This window comes from Hesperophylax consimilis, chromosome 30, assembly GCF_061612785.1.
Source record: "Hesperophylax consimilis isolate HC1 chromosome 30, BYU_Hcon_1.0, whole genome shotgun sequence".
NCBI classification, from domain to species: Eukaryota; Metazoa; Arthropoda; class Insecta; order Trichoptera; family Limnephilidae; genus Hesperophylax; species Hesperophylax consimilis.
The window spans coordinates 11,613,101-11,632,098 of NC_142865.1; the positions used below are offsets into that span (position 1 = coordinate 11,613,101).

The following is an 18,998-nucleotide window of genomic DNA, read 5'->3' on the forward strand; positions in this document are numbered from 1 at the left end:
GCCTTTGTAGGTGTATCCACTATTTGTATAGTTCAGAAGCCAGACCAAAGTATAATGGAACATATTCATTGTTTACATTGGTACATGTTAAGGTGTTTGATGTTGAGCCTAGAAAAAAAAATATTGACCTTTATAATGGTACTAAAATATATATTGACCTTTGTAATTGTACGAATATATACAAGGTTTTCCAATAAGAGGTGTTATTTTGATATTCAATCGTAAAAAATCAATGGTTTCGTTGCTTGTGTGGCACGTAGCGCCGTCTTGTTGAAAGTAAACGTTGTCCAGATCAATACCATCCAATTCCGGCCAGAAAAAATCATTAATCATCTCTCGATAGCGCAATCCATTCACCGTAATTGTTGCTCCAGCCTCATTTTCGAAAAAGTAAGGTCCAATGACTCCGCCGGACCATAAACCGCACCAAACAGTCACACGTTGAGGATAGAGAGGCTTTTCAACAATAACTCTTGGGTTTTCCGAGCCCCAGATGCGACAATTTTGCTTGTTGACGAAGCCACCGAGGTGGAAATGGGCCTCATCACTCAAGATGATTTTTCGATGGAATTCTAATAATTAATAATCGTGAATTTTAATAATTTCAATGCGTTGTTGAAGCGTGTATCGTTCCATTTTTATTAATGGCGTAGTTTCTACTTGTCAAATGTCAAAAAATGACAGCTTTATAAGTAACATCTACCAAAATAGCGGGCTATTTAAAATAACACCTCTTATTATGAAAACCCTATATTGACCTTTGTTATGGTACTAAAATATATAATGACTTTTGTAATGGTACTAAAATATATATTGACCTTTTTAATGGTACTTAAATATATATTGACCTTTGTAATGTTACTAAAATATATATTGACCTTTGTAATGGTTCTAAAATTCAAATTATGAATACGAAGAAATTCTATAAATGATAGTAAAAACCTATCAAAATCCGTTGTGTAGTTCAGAAGAACTAAGTGCACATACAGACAGACGCGGATAGCGACTTTATTTTATACTATTTAAAGAAACACAAATAAGTAATGTAGAAAAAATCCGTTTGGTTGGGTATTTTGGCCTCATATCCAAATTTATGATTCATTTGGAAAAGGCCGCGCAGTCCTTTAACCCATCAAATCTCTGGCATTATATGACCGTTACATTTACCGTCAGAAGTTATGTGTATTTCTGCTTCTCAATAAAATCCAAATAAATAGGATATTTCTGAATCTTTCCGAAAACCAATAACTGTATTTGAACAGTGATGATAAAAACCTTCAAATTTTATAACTAGAAATAAACATATATTTAATCATTACGCCTTACGTTTTTTCGTCTAAACACTGAACTGAAATTACTGATAACAAAAAAAAACACATATTTTATTATAAAAATTACTGTCACCTTACATTTTTATCGTTTCATATAAAAATGAGTAATAAAAAATTCACATAAATTTTCCTCCAATTGTGGTCAGAACTTTGGCTACATTGAGGTGTACATGATAATTATTCTGTGGTTAACTTCTATATTTGAATGTGAAGCATTGTATTTTTTCTTTCTAACACTGTTAACTATAACGGCAAGTGAGACACAACGATTTTTATGAGACCATAATTATGACCTGTTCAAAAAAGTGAAAAAATTGACTCTTCGGAGTTTACGAACAAATTACCCTGAGGAGTTGGTTATCTTTAACTTTTAATTCTTTGGTCATTTTTGTCCTACCTTATCTATGTTACCTAATTTTTTTGGTATTTTGCAATGTATTGGTTGGTTTTCGTACCGTTTTATCAAAATAATGTTTATTTTTGTATTTTTACGCACATTCGCAAATCTCATTTAAACTTCAGATTTACCTAATTCCGTAGACCACTTTTTTCCATCTTTCTTGAACGTCCCAACTTCTTATTTAATCCTTTACTATGATCGCTCTTTTCGTGTAACAGCTCGCTCATCTGGAACAGACTTCTTACTAATCTTCAGAATTTGGCTGTATTTAAACGGGCTTAAAAACAAAATTATTTAAAAAATCTTACCATTTATAAATCTTAACTTTTTTTCAATATTTTATAATAAGCCACATTCTAAAACTTCCGGTAATTGTTTGGTTTCGGTTGCCTCCTTATTGTACCTTTTTAAAATGTTTGCTCAGAAGATGATTCTCATTTATATTTGCCTCCTGTTTTAAATTATGTTCTTGTTTTGTCCTGTCCTGCTGTTATTGTCATCACTTTGTATAAACAGAATATTTAATGTTATAATATTAGATCTGTATTGGGTAAGGCGCACTGTAGGAATAATTTTAAGAACATGACCACTAATACTAAATTACCGTTTTTAAGTTTGTTTCTGTGGTTATATATATAGTAAAGCGCAATTGAAGTGAAATGATACTAAACTAGTCTATACAGGGTGTATCGGCAACTACCCGACAAACTTTAACCAGCTATTCCTCAGCACATTTGGAGTAAAAAATGTTAAGGGCGCTTTGCTGTCCGGTAACATTTTTTTTCCATTAAAAACAAAAAATAAATAAAAAAATCCACACTCCGTCACTGTCATTTGCATTGTGTCTCGTGTTCAACAGCTGTTATTAGCAAGTGTGTCAAAAAGTGTCCTCGCTCTTTCGTACACACTAAATAATAATAGTTAAAAATGAGACGAATGGTGCGGTGCCATTTCGTTGTGATTGTAAAAGCGCGCCAACGTAGGTACGTACGTACATTATTCAACGAAACTCGAACAAAATATTGCCAGATGGGTTTTCAAACTTTGACAAAGGATAAAACATTGGTGACATGTAGTGAAAATATGAATAATAATTTTTTTATTAAAAAAAATGTTACCGGACAGCAAAGTGCCCATAACATTTTTTATTCCAAATGTGCTAAGGAATAGCTGGTTAAAGTTTGTCGGGTACGTGCCGATACACCCTGTATAAATGCCATGTTATTATTATTATTGTTATCTACTTGCGCGTCAGATTAAAACGACATGCCACGCCTATAGTGAACAATCAATAGATTGTTTGTGATTATAATTCGATTCATTGACAGAGGCTGTCATAATTACGAAGCATCTTAAGAATTTGTCAATAGTGTTAATTTATTACCAATAGAAGAGGAAAAAGAGGCGTGAATGCATATTTATTGGGAAATCATTGAGTAAGATATCTATCTTCAAAGACGTTTCATAAACGACAAAATTCGTCAAATATTTACACATAATATATTAGCATACGTGATTACATGTCGTGAAGCAATGTTTTACTAATGAACGTAAAACATATGTCTTGTATTATTATTATTTGTTATATTATAAATATCTTTAATTTATTTCTTCATAGCGTACGGCCTCCGTGGTCGTAGGAGAAAGGCTTACGAATTGAAATCCGGAGAACACGGATTCATATCCCGGCGTGCAAAGTAAATAATATTTTGAAAGGGAGATAGTAATATATGTAATAGATAATATGAATGTTAGAGGGAGCGCGCTAATACTGATAAACGATAATAAATAAGCGATTATCTCTAAATAGTATAAAAAAAAGTCGCTATCCGTGCCTGTCTGTTTGTGCGTTTAGTTCTTCTAAACTACGCAACTGAGTTTGATAGGGTTTTCACTATCATTTAGAGAAATTCTTCCGGAAGGTTTATATATATTCTATACTAGCTATACCACGCCACGCGTTGCTGTCGCTCAGTCTGTCTGTGCAGATTCAGAAACAATAGCGAGTGTTGCTTTAACGTCCAACAGATGGCGCTGTTTTTTTTTATTTTGTTTTTTTTTTTAAGCAAGCTGTCACAGAAGACATCTATATAATGTTGGTATATAAAAACACATTTTTATTTATATATAAAGATAGATATAGTATAGAAGGTTGATAAAAGTCGATATTTATCCTAGAACTCAAAACCTCAAAATTTTACTCCAATACGTTCACAACCTCGAGCAATACCGGGTACAAGTCAGCAAGTATTTAATAAAACACGACTTGCTTAAAATAGAAATAAAAACTCTCGACAAATGGCTAAATTTCATCCAATGATACACTGAATTTTTCTTACCTATAACATGTTAAATAATAGAACAAAATGTGTTTTTAATAATTTTCGGAGCATACTTTGCGATTTTTTTCTATCGAGGCAATTTCATATAATTACCGTTTCGACATAACAAATGTATAGATATTATCTTTAAAAATAACATATAGAGGGTTTTCCAATAAGAGGTGTTATTTTGAATAGCCCGCTATTTCGGTAGATGTTACTTTTGAAGCTGTCATTTTTGAAATTTGACAAGTAGAAACTACGCCATTGATAAAAATGGAACGATACACGCTTCAACAACGCATTGAAATTATTAAAATTCACTTGAGTGAATCAAATGCAAATCATCTTGAGTGATGAGGCCCATTTCCACCTCGGTGGCTTCGTCAACTAGCAAAATTGTCGCATCTGGGGCTCGGAAAACCCAAGAGTTGTTGAAAAGCCTCTCTATCCTCAACGTGTGACTGCTTGGTGCGGTTTATGGTCCCGCGGAGTCATTGTGCCTTGCTTTTTTGAAAATGAGGCTGGAGCAACAGTTACGGTGAATGGATTACGGTATCGAGAGATGATTTTTTTCATGGCCGGAATTGGATGGTATGGATCTGAACAACGTTTACTTTCAAAAAGACGGCGCTACGTGCCACACAAGCAACGAAACCATTGATATTTTACGATTGAATATCAAAATAACACCTCTTATTGGAAAACTCTATATTTATTTAGGAACTTACAAACTTAAAGTGTTCAAGAGAAATATGTTAGGTAGAAATTCAGAATGCAATATTATATACAATCCTTGGTCAGTTTATGCTTGTCAGTTTATGCTTGTCAGTTTATGCTTGTCAGTTTATGCTCGTCAGCTATGTATATGACTTTTGTGAATCAACCCAACTACAGAAGTTGGCATATTTTGTCCACGTTGTATGAATAATTATATTTGACAGTAGCATTAATAATTCAATTATGACAGTTCAACAGTCAAGTATCAGAATGTCAAGTTGGCTATTAGATATTGAATTTTTCACGACATGACCTCACAGAGGTAATTGAGTAATCAAAAATGTTAGCATTAATTAAGTTTTAATAGCTGGAGTGTGATGCGTGATGAACTCAGAATTAAATTGGCAAAACATGAAGACGTAAAAGATCTCACGAGAAACCCATCGCCTCTTGAAGCGTTTTACAATATATTATTATTGGTTCCATTATAACTCATCAAAATTACAATTCAACACACCTATAAAAAGTGCGGTAAAAGTATGAAAGGTGATAAAACAAAAATTAGGTTAAATAGTTACACATGTAACCGATTTAACCTAGTTTTTGTTTAATCAATTTTCATATCTTTATAGCACTTTTTATAGGTATGTTGAATTGTCATTTTGATGAGTTATCTGGTTTACATTGACTAAAGAACCAGCGACGGCACAGTGGGGACACGAAGCACTTGTCAACTCGGCTACTAAGCGGTCCAATTTATTTATTTATTCATTTTCGGTAAATCGACAGTTTACATTTAATCAGTTTTTACATAAGTATTATATAGTAAAAGAAAAACCAATTATGGATTTCCTCCTTGTGGCTTTAACTGAGACAGCATAATATGGAATAAGTTATTTAAATAAATTATACAAAAAAATACATTTATAGCCATGGAGAGAGGTTGTAGGTATAAATCAAATCACAATAGAGATTATTTTATGGACCTCTTGTATTTGTTAAGTTCGCAACTGAAAATATCAACCTTGGATAATATGCTATTGTAATTATTGCATAGCCTGTTCAGGCAGGAATTCTGCTTAGAGTTCGTTTTGAAAGTACATCGTGTTTGACGGGTAAGGCTTTCGACTAGCAATCCAAACGTCGTGGATTCAAATCCCAGCGTGCACAACTAAATTTTATTTGATTAATTTTGTGTTATTTCCACAGACATAGGAATTAATAGACGAGAAGATAATGGCAAGGGGTAAAATCAACTGTTGAAGAACGAAGGGAGTGAAGCTGACTGTGATTCGTCAATAAATCAATCTGACAGTAAATAGGCATCTCGCATTATAATATCACCATTTACTTCTTAAAAGTAAAATCTGCTTTGGAATGAATAGACATTTTTACATGGGAGCGCAAATTACTCGCCACGTTATGAACAAATTTGCGAAGTCCAAATTCGGCAATATTATATTCGGTTCTATTTTCAGAGTCGAATATTTCGTTTAAGTATTTAGTTAAGACACTTTTATAAATGTTCATAATTTACTTCCCAGCAACCAACCAGCTTTGTGTTTCGCGTCCAGACGTTTCTCGATGTGATAGTAACAACTGATTCATATTATACGATATGAATATGCTTAAAATAAAGTAAAATAATGCTTATATATGGAATGTAATACGACGATTGGGTTTATTCTCTTTTTCACATCTATTTTTACAAGTTTTCATAGTACAAGTCAACATTTTGCCGTGTTATTTCGTAAAATGAACCGATGATGACGTCACGTTTTCAAATTTCACTTGAGGCCATACGCGAGCACAGCCGGCTCCAATGGAACCGGTATGAGGAGTGGGGATAATACGCTTTTAATCACTTAGGGCAGGTCTACTAATATTCATATGTCTATGGTTATTTCACAATTTATTAATTTAAAATAATACAAAGTATGTTTGCGGAACGTTTCAGAGTGGAAGATACTCTCAGTATCACCCTGGTGTAAGACGACCATTCAGAATTATAACGTTGGTTGAAATGGCTTTAGCCAGATCAGGTTCTGCCCCACCTACCTCTCATTCCCATCTCCACCACCTCCAGCATCACAATATACCCAAATTGGACATGCCATGGTCTCACTGGTTCCAGACTCTGGGCTGGACTCAAATGTTCGTTAAATCTCTGTTCATTCTTATTAATGCCAGGAGTCTTTATACAGTGGTTTGAGTGGTAAAATAAGTCGGGGACACACGAGTAATACTTTATGCAATATCTCTGCAACAGAATTGAGATGCGGACTCAAATTAAAGTCAATGTAATGTATTTAACATTTTCACGGCCAAAAGTATTTTTGTTATTTGTTATTGGGATGTTATACCGTGTTGCGCTAACTCTTTCTTTAGCCAACGTTTCGGACAACGTTACAGTGTCATCATCTGCCCAACACATCTGCCCTGATGATGGATAAACGTTGTTGGACACGAAACGTTGGCTAAAGAAGGAGTTAGCGCAACACGGCGTAACCCCCCCAAAAAACAAATAACAAAAATCAATGTAATACAGTTTTAACAGTAAAATTGTGGTATACAGCAGTGAATGGTAGGAGAAGTCGGGGACGCACGAGAAAGACATTAGCAATAGCGAAACATTTCGGGGTCCACTTGTAAAGCGATCAGGGAGTAGTTATTAATTTAATTATAAGAAAAATCCTACAAACTATTTCATTCATACTCATCTATTTAATTTTTTCCGATTTTATGTCCAGTGTTAAATCTTCCCCATAGGGAAAACTAAACCCTTCCACACACTTTTCCACAAATGATCATCTAGTCCAGAGGTTCCCAAAATGGTCTATATGGACCCCCAGGGGTCGATATCGGCTTGCTGGGGGTCTACGTCAGCGAGAAAAAAATTTGGGGGTCAACGAGATTCAAATGGGGGTACACACGAGCGAACCCCCATTTACCTCAACTCAACATTTAGGAGTTCCGTAAATGACACAATACACCTAACACAAACAACACAGTTTACGTAATACTAATAAATAATAATAATAATAATACTAATACTGAGAAATTACTTATTTGATATTTGTATGTTTATATATTGTAAAGTTGTTTATTGAGGTACATAAATAGAGTCTACGTTCCCTTTCTCGTCAGAATTAATATATTGAACCAAAACATTGCACATTGGAAGCCGCGAATTTTCCTAGTTCCCCAATTTGTTTTTGAAAAACGTCCAGGGTAATAATGAAGTTCAACATTTAGATATACTTCAAAACTAAGTTTGAGTACATTTTGACTGTGGAAATTGAATGTTGAAGAATCGGATATTATATGACGATAAGAACTGATCGGAACAAGCGCTAACAAAAACTTAAGGGGCAGTTCTGTAGGGCCAGCTACAGAATGAAATTCCCGTTGCTTATCCTGCTCCGTTTTCATTTGGTGCAATACCTCACAAGGGCGCCTCTGTCTGCACAATGCAAAAACAGAGGAACTATACCGCCACCCGGTTGTAGGGCAGGCAAGGGAAGGGAATCTTTTTACGAAAAAAATATATGATTATCACATGGGACGTTAATAGTTTTAGGAAAATTCAATATTCGGCAGGCAGGGGGTCTACGGAAAAAAAAAATTTTGGCAAGTGGTCTACGGGGCAAAAAAGTTTGGGAACCTCTGGTGTAGCGTAACGTGTCGCCTACCTTACGTAACTAAGTATGTCAATAGTTTTGTACTAGCAGTATTTTTACAGTTTACAAGAAAGAACAATCGCAAAATAAATACAAAAAATACAAGAACAACACGTCAACTCACCAGAGATCAAATGGGAAAATAATTCACCGACTCCAGATATTTTCATATCAGAGGGTTCGGCTCGGTAGAACTTCTAACAGGGCCTATAAATTCTACTGATCCCTCAACATAAATAATTAAAAAATCTTTCGTTATCCTACATGTATTTAAAATGACTGATTTTTGCATTTTTATAAATTAATTTTTTGATAGATCTAATACGCCTAAATTTTGAATGAGAGAGCTAGGTATAATGCCAGTAGCCGAAATAACGAATGGTAATATTTTTAAAGTCTGAGAATGCCAAATTCTTTTTATCTCATTTTCTAAATCTGTATATTTTTTCATTAACAGATTTATGAATATATTACGTAGTGTTTTTTTTTGCTTTTTTCAATCAGTTGAGTTTTCAATAATATTGACGATAAATGGTTTACATCTGATTTCGAAAAGCACGGGTAACACCGGGAACTTCAGCTAATCAATTCTGAAAGTCCCGCAAGTAAGTCATGTATAATTAATATCTTTATCGATAGGAAGGCATTAATTAATACTAAATGGGCAATCGGAAGAAGGAAGTGCCTCACCGGAAGAAATGTAAAAAGGTACGAATTAAAAAAAATTAATGCATAGTCACATCCGTTGGAGCACGTGATTAAATAAAAACTCTATCATTATTACTTCTTACGATTATGTAAGCTAGATGGTTATAGTAAATGTAAGCGAAACGTGAGACAGAAGAAGACACAGAAAATAAAAAAAAGTTAAGAGGAAGCTACAAGCCAAAAATGTGTATATTATTGTTATACCTTATATTGTACGTAATAGGCATTAAAATCGCTTAACAAACGGAGTCTAGAAACGTTAGATTTCAAGCACAAAACTGGTTTTTATTTATTTTGTAAATAGTTTTATAAGAAAGCAAAAAAGTTAATGAAGTGAAACTGTCACAGATAATCTTAGCTATAATACAGTATTTTTGTAAAGTTGTTTCCTTTATGCGTTCATACATTTCTATTCCAAAAGAAAAATTTTGTATTGAGTAATTAGATGGGAAAACAATAAGAAAACCTTCACTCTATCTAAAGCATATTTTTTGTATGCATAATGTACACCAATTCGTTATAAATATTAATCAAAATAGTGATTTAGCATTAAGCTTCGCCTTAACGGTCTTAACTGGGAATCGAAACTAGGATCTTTGACTTACCGAGACAACGAATATAGTTTTTAAATAATACATTGGATTTAGATTTTGTGTTCGTAAAGAATTAATGAAAATCTTGGAAGTGAAAATTAATCCACTTACCGACATACGATCGAGTTCAAATTCGGCAGATAGACTCGTTGTCGATGACAATGCATTCTTTTGGTGACATTCGAGTAGGTACACACACGCGTAGAAAAGTAAAAAGGTAAAACATATACTACAGATTTCAGAGCTTATAGCTTTAGCAAATTCGATGAACAATACACAAAGGAATGATCGGATGACATTACAACAGTTAATATATGAAATAAATGTCTGTCCTACCCGATCGGCATATGGCGAGGTAGAGTTATCTGCTCCAGTTCCTGTACAGTACAAATGGCTTAGAATTTCTATCTAATGAAATGTTGTATGTATGTGGTTACCGTTCGCATTGTTATAGCTTTAGACAATGCGATAAACAAAACAAAGGAGTGATTAAAGCCCCAGCAATAATAACATTAATAATTAGTTATGAACAAAATATTTTATAATTTTCTAGCTGACATGTACCCAGCGTTGTTCGACTTTTCTCTACTTTCTATAAATACGTAGTCTCACGTCTCGATTACTGCAACGGCATTTATGCCAGCCTTCCAAAATATCAAATTGACAAACTTCAATCAGTGTTTAATGCAGCAGCACGGCTCATAACCGGGGTTTCTAAATATTCACACATTTTAGAACACCTTCGTAACCTTCACTGGCTCAAGTGCCCTGAAAGAATCCAGTACAAATTATGCTGGATGGTGTTTAAATCCATCAATGAAATGGCCCCACCCTACATCTCTGAACTATGCGTCCCGGAAAACACTGGTCTGAGGCAGTCAACTCTTAGATCAGCAACATCATCAGCTGAAGGCAGACTGATGGAACCTAAACACAAGCCAAGTACTAAGTTTGGTGATCGCGCTTTCGGAGTATCTGGACCGAAGGCTTCGAATAAACTCCCTCAGGTACTAAGATTCATAACAAGTCCAACAGAATTCAGGTCTAAACTAAAAACTTACCTTTTTAAGCTGTCATTCCCTTAAATTAAATATACCATTCCTGAGAGAAATCCAATTATATCCAATTTTCTAATTATGTCCTAAATCCTGTATCTAAATTTCGCAAATAAACAATCAGATAATGTTAATTAAGTCTTAATCTCAAGTGACCTACCAGGTAAGTATTGTACTGTATATTATTATCTCCATAAATAGTCAGTAATAACATAGATCACTGTAGAAATGTATTATAAATTGGTACAGCGCCCTTGTGGCGATTTTGCACAAAAACGGCGCCATACAAGTCATCCAATTATTATATAATATGCATGTATTACATACATATATATAATCCTTCCCGAAGAAAACTGGGTTGACACACTACGCTATAATCTTCCTCAGAAGAGGGGGGTCAGATCAATTGGGGAACTGCCCCGGAATATCATTATTTTATATGGGATCTGTCACTTTGGCAGATGACAGCCACGTTCTGATCCTTTCTCGTGCCGCAGGTAGGAGAGGGGGTCGCATAATTTTCAAATATAGTCTGGCTAGCAGATCACAGTGCGTATCGTCGCCACGCCCACACTTATAACACGAATGGGTTTGTGTATTTTGTAAATATGCTTACGAGAAATAGAAAGGCTGATATTGAAAGGAGTGCCAACAAAATGTGATATAATGCATTGTCATCGACGACGAGTCTATCTGACGGAAAGTGGGGTAACTTCTACATCTGAGATTTACATTCATTTATTTGTTACCGAAAACAAAATTAAAAATCAAACAATTGTATAAAAATTTGTTTATATTTTTTAATTGACATTGTATTCTAAGATTCTTTGACCGCAGTTTTATACATATCTAGAAATAACAAGTCCATCGTTTGCAGTTATCCATTATTTTGTTATTTCAGATTGAGAAGTGCGCTGACTCACAATAATGTCAAACCACACGAACAGATAACAAATTTATAGAACTGTGTAGCAACGATTCAGGTCTGAGTATTTTTTTAATAAGAAATCCAATTTTGAGTGAAATGTTCCCTCGATATTTAGTGACAATATTTTAAAATTGTTCTCTGATATTAAGTGATTCCCCTTGGCCGGGAGACCTGCCGGTCTTCGGCCCCGTATATAGCGGCATAATTTGTAGTACATTAACACTTATACGCACATTTTAATTTAAAAAAAAACACTTTGCATCAGTTAGATAATAATGGAAAGTAATAATTTATGTTTCCATAAATAAAAAATAATGAATTTTAACAGCTATTTCGTTAAAAACACGGATAATTTGACGTCGTTTCTTCGCGCTATGTTTTGACGTAATAATATTCAAATAGTGTTTTAGGCAGATTTTTTTTTCAACATTAAACCTACACTAAGAACCTATTTAACGATCGTAAATTCATGTTTTAGGTTAAAAAAAAGAGAAGAAAATAGAGTGACCTTAAAACTTTTGCATCAAAACAATGGCCGCCAAGTGAACAATCGATTTTATTTTAATGATATAAATATGTATTAAAATGAATTATTTTCATTTGCGGAAACTGAATTCTCACTTCTCATTATTATCGAACTACTATCAAGTGTTTTTTTTATGAAATTGAGCTATTGCCTATTTACTGTATGTTTTTCTAAAATGAAGAGATAGACGATTGGGAGTACCTAACTATTCAGATTTGGTCATTAAACCGAGCTAACGTCAATTAAAACAATGCAACGCCAATGTTTCGATTCTCAATGGTGTTTTTTAGTACATTTTCTAACACTATTTGAGTCAATTTCTGACGCATAATGTATAACATAATATAAAATTTAATAACTACAAAGTAATCTAATCAAGCCATTTCTACAACAAAGATTTCCAAACATCTGATCATATTGCTTTGAAAACTGTCATATACAATTAATATGTGAAAACTGATAAGTGATAACCTTCAATTTTAATATATAAAACCACATGCAATTACACACACACATATAAATATTGTATTATTATTTATAAGCCATTCTGTTGAATGGTTTTGCTGGAACATGCATGCTAAACAAATATATCAATAAACTCACCTTACAATCGTGTTATTTGCACACAAAATTATATTTACACTAATCCACGGCTTTCTCTGTAAAGATTGATAGCTGATAACTTTTATTATGTAAATAAATGCTGGATTTATATTTAATATCACAAAGCACGAACAAATGCACACTAAACACTTTAGGCTATAATATCGATCGACAAAACAACGAGAGAACGCTTGATAAAGAAGGCAAAGGTAAATATGTTTTTGAAAAACGAGTAAAATCGTATTAAAAAGCGTAATTACATCTCATTACTTACATTTATGTGTTATATTAGCGTATATTTTTTACGGTTACTTAATTGTATTGTTCCCGCGTCAAAATAATTCGCGATAGTGTTGCGACGACCACTCGGCTCGGATCGTTTGTTTTGACTAGTCAAAAGTAGTGACGCTACTCAACGGTAGGGGATAGTGTTGCTATATCTGGGAAAATTAATTTATATGTGGGGAAAAATATATATCAGGGAATTTTATTTTCTTTATGGATTTGGACGGTTTTGAAAACCGCGTTTTATTTTAAAAAGATGTCGATGTATTATTTGAATTGCTAAAAGCTCTTTAAAAAAATTCCACTCAGAAAATAATTTCTCTCATGGCCTATGTCATCTTTGGGGATGCTGTTGTCTTTTTGAGGAAAGGATGGAGTGAAACTGGGTTTTGACGAAACCTATGTAGTAGGAGGGAGGAAACACAGAGGCTGGACAATCATTCCACAACCGAGCTGTTGAACATAAGAACGAGTCATAAGAACGACCCGTTCTCATGACAAAAATATCAACTGTGTACAAACGTTGGGCAGGCGTTTAGCGTGTTTCCCGATCGAAGGGATCAATGATGTTAGTTCCTCTGAGCACCTTCCATTGAAATACCGCGAAAAAAAGGTAATAGTAACTTGTTGCACTTGGGTGTAAAACTTATTTTTTAATTGATGGTTACTTTCTTTCTATTTTAAAATTTGTTTTACTGTCATAAGAATATTTTGCAAATAAACCAATAATTTTTATAAAATGATACTGATACTAAATGGAGGAACCTACTTACAAAAGAGATAAAATAAATATACATGATAATTCCATGTTTATCTAATTTTATGTCTACTACTTGTTAAAATAAATGTTTATTCAAATCATAGTAAAACCCTCCCTCCTAATTGACAGCAAAATAATCCCGATAACAATAGTCCCTATTCAAATATAAATAATCGTAAAATACCACAATTATCTGGGGAATTACGTGGAAAATTCACACGCTATCACGTCGGAGTGGGAAAAATACCTTTTTGTGCATGACATCACCACAAGATGCCGTCAGCCGGCAAGGTAGGGAGGGGATTGCCGGCGATCGATATTACCGAACTTGCTCGCGGCGAGTAGAACTATGAACGTGGTTCCGCAGTGGCGGATTTGTTGTTCAGAGCCGGATTACTGCGGAACTTGAGGGTGATTATTTATCAGAAAATTTGTGTATTTTCAGTTACGTACTTGTGATTAATTGATTTAGTTAATAATTAAGTAGTCATTGTTACAAGACAGGTTTCAATTGAAAATTGTTCAAATAAATGCGATTTACATGTGTTACAGGCGCATAGTTTTGTGATTTGTGAATAGAAGAGAGAATATAATATCGCACAATTGGCAATATGTATATTAGGAAAGGTAGTTTCTCGTTTGTACTGCCTTTCTTTGATTTGAGCTGTCGTTCCAAAAGTTTTTTTTAACACTTTAGTTGCCTTTCTTTAAAAAAAGATGCTCGATTGAACTAAGTTCTTTTGTGTTCTTTATGTAATGTAGATGCACCAGTTTCCCGATTGTGCTACGAGTTTCCCGGCACCTAGACATAGGTGTTGCATAAATCATCGGGTTTGAGAACATACTATTTTTATGGAACATGCATTAGCTTTCGGTTTATATATATTTTTATTTATTTACTTATTCATATATACGCCTAAAAAGGCTTTTACATAAAAGTGATACATGATGCAGTGTACATATGATAATATCTGTATTACACAGGAGATACTAACAGTAAATAGATGTAATCTATTTTAAAGTAGGTACAAAATACACAGTTGTAAAATTGTGATTACAAGTATAATGAGAAAATATTAAGAAATTATTAAAAAAGAAAAAAAAAACTATATTAAAAAAAAACTAAATACGTAAGAGTAACATAAAGTAAAAAAGAAATTACAACACTACACATAAGACAAATCATTAAGGCGATGCACTACGTCGTGTAATATTTTAAATTGATCCGCTATCAATAACAACCCTTACGTAGATGGCGATAAGGTTTAAATTCCCGTTTAACACCATCAGCCTGTTTTGATGTATGCAAGAAAAAAACATGGCCAAAAAGTGCCTTTTATTTTATTTTGTGGATGTTCAGGGATAAATATTTAATTTTTTTTCCGATCATTTTATAAATAACTTAATTTGCCACATTATACAATAAAATCATAACCGAAAATGGGTTCGTAAGTAGGAGATTTTAAACTTTAAAGCAGTTTTTATAGGCCTATACACTATTTTTTTCTGGGCTTATAAAAAGACTCATTAGATGCAATCGATTCATCAAACTGACATAATTAATGTAATCAATAGGAATTCTGAGCTTAAAATGTACGTACTTAAGAAATTTGTGCTGAACTCTTTCTATATTATTGGAGTGAACTTTGTACACGGTGTCCGGAAACTCGTAGTACAAGCGGGAAACTGGAGAATCTACACCACATGGGGAACCCAAAAAAACACAAAGTTTTTTGATTTGAGCATTTTCAAAAAAAAAAAAAAAAAACCAAAAAAATATATTTTTCGGCTATTTTAGGGTTAAAGTTTTTTCTGGTGTTTAGGGTTGAATAACAGATATTTTAACCCTGCAGAGCAGAAATATTTTATGATTACACCGGGTTAAATGAAGGGTGATTTCAAAATAATGCTTCAAATCCGAGTTTCTTCATTTGTTTTACCATCAAATAGTTTTATTTAGTTGGGTACTTTGATCTTCAGTAATAATTTATAAGAATTTGATTAAAAAAAAAAAAAAAAAAAAAATCAACTTCAAACTCGATTTACTCGATAACGAAAGCTCAAATAATAAAAAAATATACTACAAAATCAACTCCAAATGTGATGTAGATTCACCAGTTTCCCGCTTGTACTACGAGTTTCCGGACACCCTGTATAAAGGGGACCAAATAGGTGAATTATACTCCAATTGACTTCTGACTAATGAAATATAGAGGGTTTTCATACATTCTATTGACTTAAAATTAGTTAAAGTTCTGCAAAGGAAGCCTAATTAATTAATTATTTGTTTCAAAGGCCCAGTACAACCCTGTTAGTTCGTGGTCGGAAAGAGTTTTGCATTACGCAAGCAGCGCTCGTTCATCGGAATATAATTTAAAGAAACAGGGTCACCGCAAATACAACTTCACAACACAAAACTTACACAATGGTGAACAGAATAATTTGATTCCAGTAAAATAAAACAGCTAACAGAAAAAAATGCACGGTATTATTTCTTTCATCAAAAAGGTTTTTTATTGTGATTTTTTTCTGGCCTTGCTATGAATTTCATAAAAAGCTTTTATAATTTATTTTTTTCATATTGAATATTGAGTCAGGTGAATGATTTTTCTTCTTTTCAAGTGAAAACGTTTTTAAAAAGGCTCCCATACTAAGGTACCGCCAGAGTCACAAAGATTTATGTCACCAAATAATTTAATATATCTCGTGGCCCAAGGGTTGTGGCGCAAGTTACCTGTATATTCAAAAGATAGACCATTGTGTGTTGCTTCTTATCATTAATTGACATGTTGCTATCATTATTTGACAATGGTCTATCTTTAGAATTTATAGGTAATATGGCGCCACAACCCTTGGGCCACGAGATAAATTTAAATATTTGTGTGCTTACGTTATCGTACATGGAGCGGGCCAGTTAAGAGCCTTGACATTCACTAGGCAAATATCCAGTTATAACTCCGCAACGGAAAGGGTTACACGAGTTATTCGTGCGTCGTCGAGTAATTCTTGAGGTGTTCTAGCTGAGCAGAAAAAATGTTTAAGTTTTCGAGTGAAAAGCATTAAAATAATAGTAGAAATTGCGAGTAGTAGTTACATTCAAATGTTAATACAAACCTGAAGTAACAATTTAACATATTTTAATTTAAAGTAGATTAGTAAATTCTACACACATCAGTTCCAATTTTAAAATTTACACGTAAAATTAATTAATTCTGTTAAAATATTATATTTTATTATCTCTGAATTTTTCGCATAGTCAGTATCAATTTTGAAAATTACACTCAATACAAAACAAATCAGAGTTCATTGAACCAGAGTTACAATCACTCACGGTGTACAGAACCATCACATATATTTTTTAAACATTTTGTTCTAATTGAATTTCCTCTGGTAATTCGCCAAAGACCTTATTATTTTGAAGATTAATATTATTGTGTTGAAGCATAGACATATGAATATTAGTAGACCTGCCCTAAGTGATTAAAAGCGTATTATCCCCACTCCCCATACCGGTTCCATTGGAGACGGCTGTGCTCGCGTATGGCCTCAAGTGAAATTTGAAAACGTGACGTCATCATTCTTGTGCGAACTATGGTCGAGGCATCATCGGTTCATTTTACGAAATAACACGGCAAAATGTTGACTTGTACTATGAAAACTTGTAAAAATAGATGTGAAAAAGAGAATAAACCCAATTGTCGTATTACATTCCATATATAAGCATTATTTTACTTTATTTTAAGCATATTCACATCGTATAATATGAATCAGTTGTTACTATCACATCGAGAAACGTCTGGACGCGAAACACAAAGCTGGTTGGTTGCTGGGAAGTAAATTATGAACATTTATAAAAGTGTCTTAACTAAATACTTAAACGAAATATTCGACTCTGAAAATAGAACCGAATTTTTTTGCCGAATTTGGACTTCGCAAATTTGTTCATAACGTGGCGAGTAATTTGCGCTCCCATGTAAAAATGTCTATTCATTCAAAAGCAGATTTTACTTTTAAGAAGTAAATGGTGATATTATAATGCGAGATGCCTATTTATTGTCAGATTGATTTATTGACGAATCACAGTCAGCTTCACTCCCTTCGTTCTTCAACAGTTGATTTTACCCCTCGCCATTATCTTCTCGTCTATTAATTCCTATGTCTGTGTGTTGAAGTGAATAATTATTCAAAAACGTAACAATTTCAAAAGATTCCTGTCTGACATCTTTTCATTTTTAGCTAATGAATGAATGCAAATATTGAAAGCGGAAATGAACCCAAATGACTGGTTGACGATGACAATGCATTCTATCAATTGGTGACAATCGAACATATAAGCATTTCTTTGAAATCCGGTGACATTACAGCTTTTAAGATACGAAATGAATGTCAGTCCAATGGAGTTGGCATCCCACCCAGGCGTAGTGTGTTCGATTATGAGCTGTCTAAGTCCTCCATTACAACACAAGCAACATTTTCCGCTTACTGTGATGGTAGTAGGAGATTTTCAAATATTATCAGGTTATTCGTAACCCGGATATTTTAAAATAGATTGTTTATATATACAGGGTTTTCAAATAAGAGGTGTTATTTTGACATTCAATCGTAAAAGATCAATGGTTTCGTTGCTTGTGTGGCACGTAGCACCGTTTTGTTGAAATAAAACGTTGTCCAAATCAATACCATCCAATTCCGGCCATAAAAAATCATTAATCATCTCTCGATAGCGCAACCCATTCACCGTAACTGTTGCTCCAGCCTCATTTTCGAAAAAGTAAGGTCCAATGACTCCGCCAGACCATAAACCGCACCAAACAGTCACACGTTGAGGATAAAGAGGCTTTTCAACAATAAGTCTTGGATTTTCCGAGCCCCAGATGCGACAATTTTGCTTGTTGACGAAGCCACCGAGGTGGAAATGGGCCTCATCACTCAAGATGATTTGCATTCGATTCACTCAAGTGAATTTTAATAATTTCAATGCGTTGTTGAAGCGTGTATCGTTCCATTTTTATTAATGGCGTAGTTTCTACTTGTCAAATGTCAAAAAATGGCAGCTTCAAAAGTAACATCAACCGAAATAGTGGGCTA

General features: G+C 33.7%; 1 protein-coding gene across 8 annotated transcripts in view; it reads right to left on the reverse strand.

Moving 5' to 3' along the window:
- LOC149409637 (uncharacterized) overlaps nt 1–13,248 on the reverse strand; it is a 135,074-nt gene extending 121,826 nt beyond the window's left edge. For 4 of the 8 annotated variants that reach the window (XM_089649626.1, XM_089649623.1, XM_089649624.1 and 1 more), the window contains exon 1: nt 12,866–13,241. The gene's annotated coding sequence lies outside the window, so the exon portion shown is untranslated. Of the gene's footprint in view, nt 1–12,865 lie in introns of all 8 variants that reach the window. The other 4 variants (XM_089649620.1, XM_089649619.1, XM_089649622.1 and 1 more) reach the window with 4 other exon arrangements.
- Nucleotides 13,249–18,998: the final 5,750 nt, after the last annotated feature.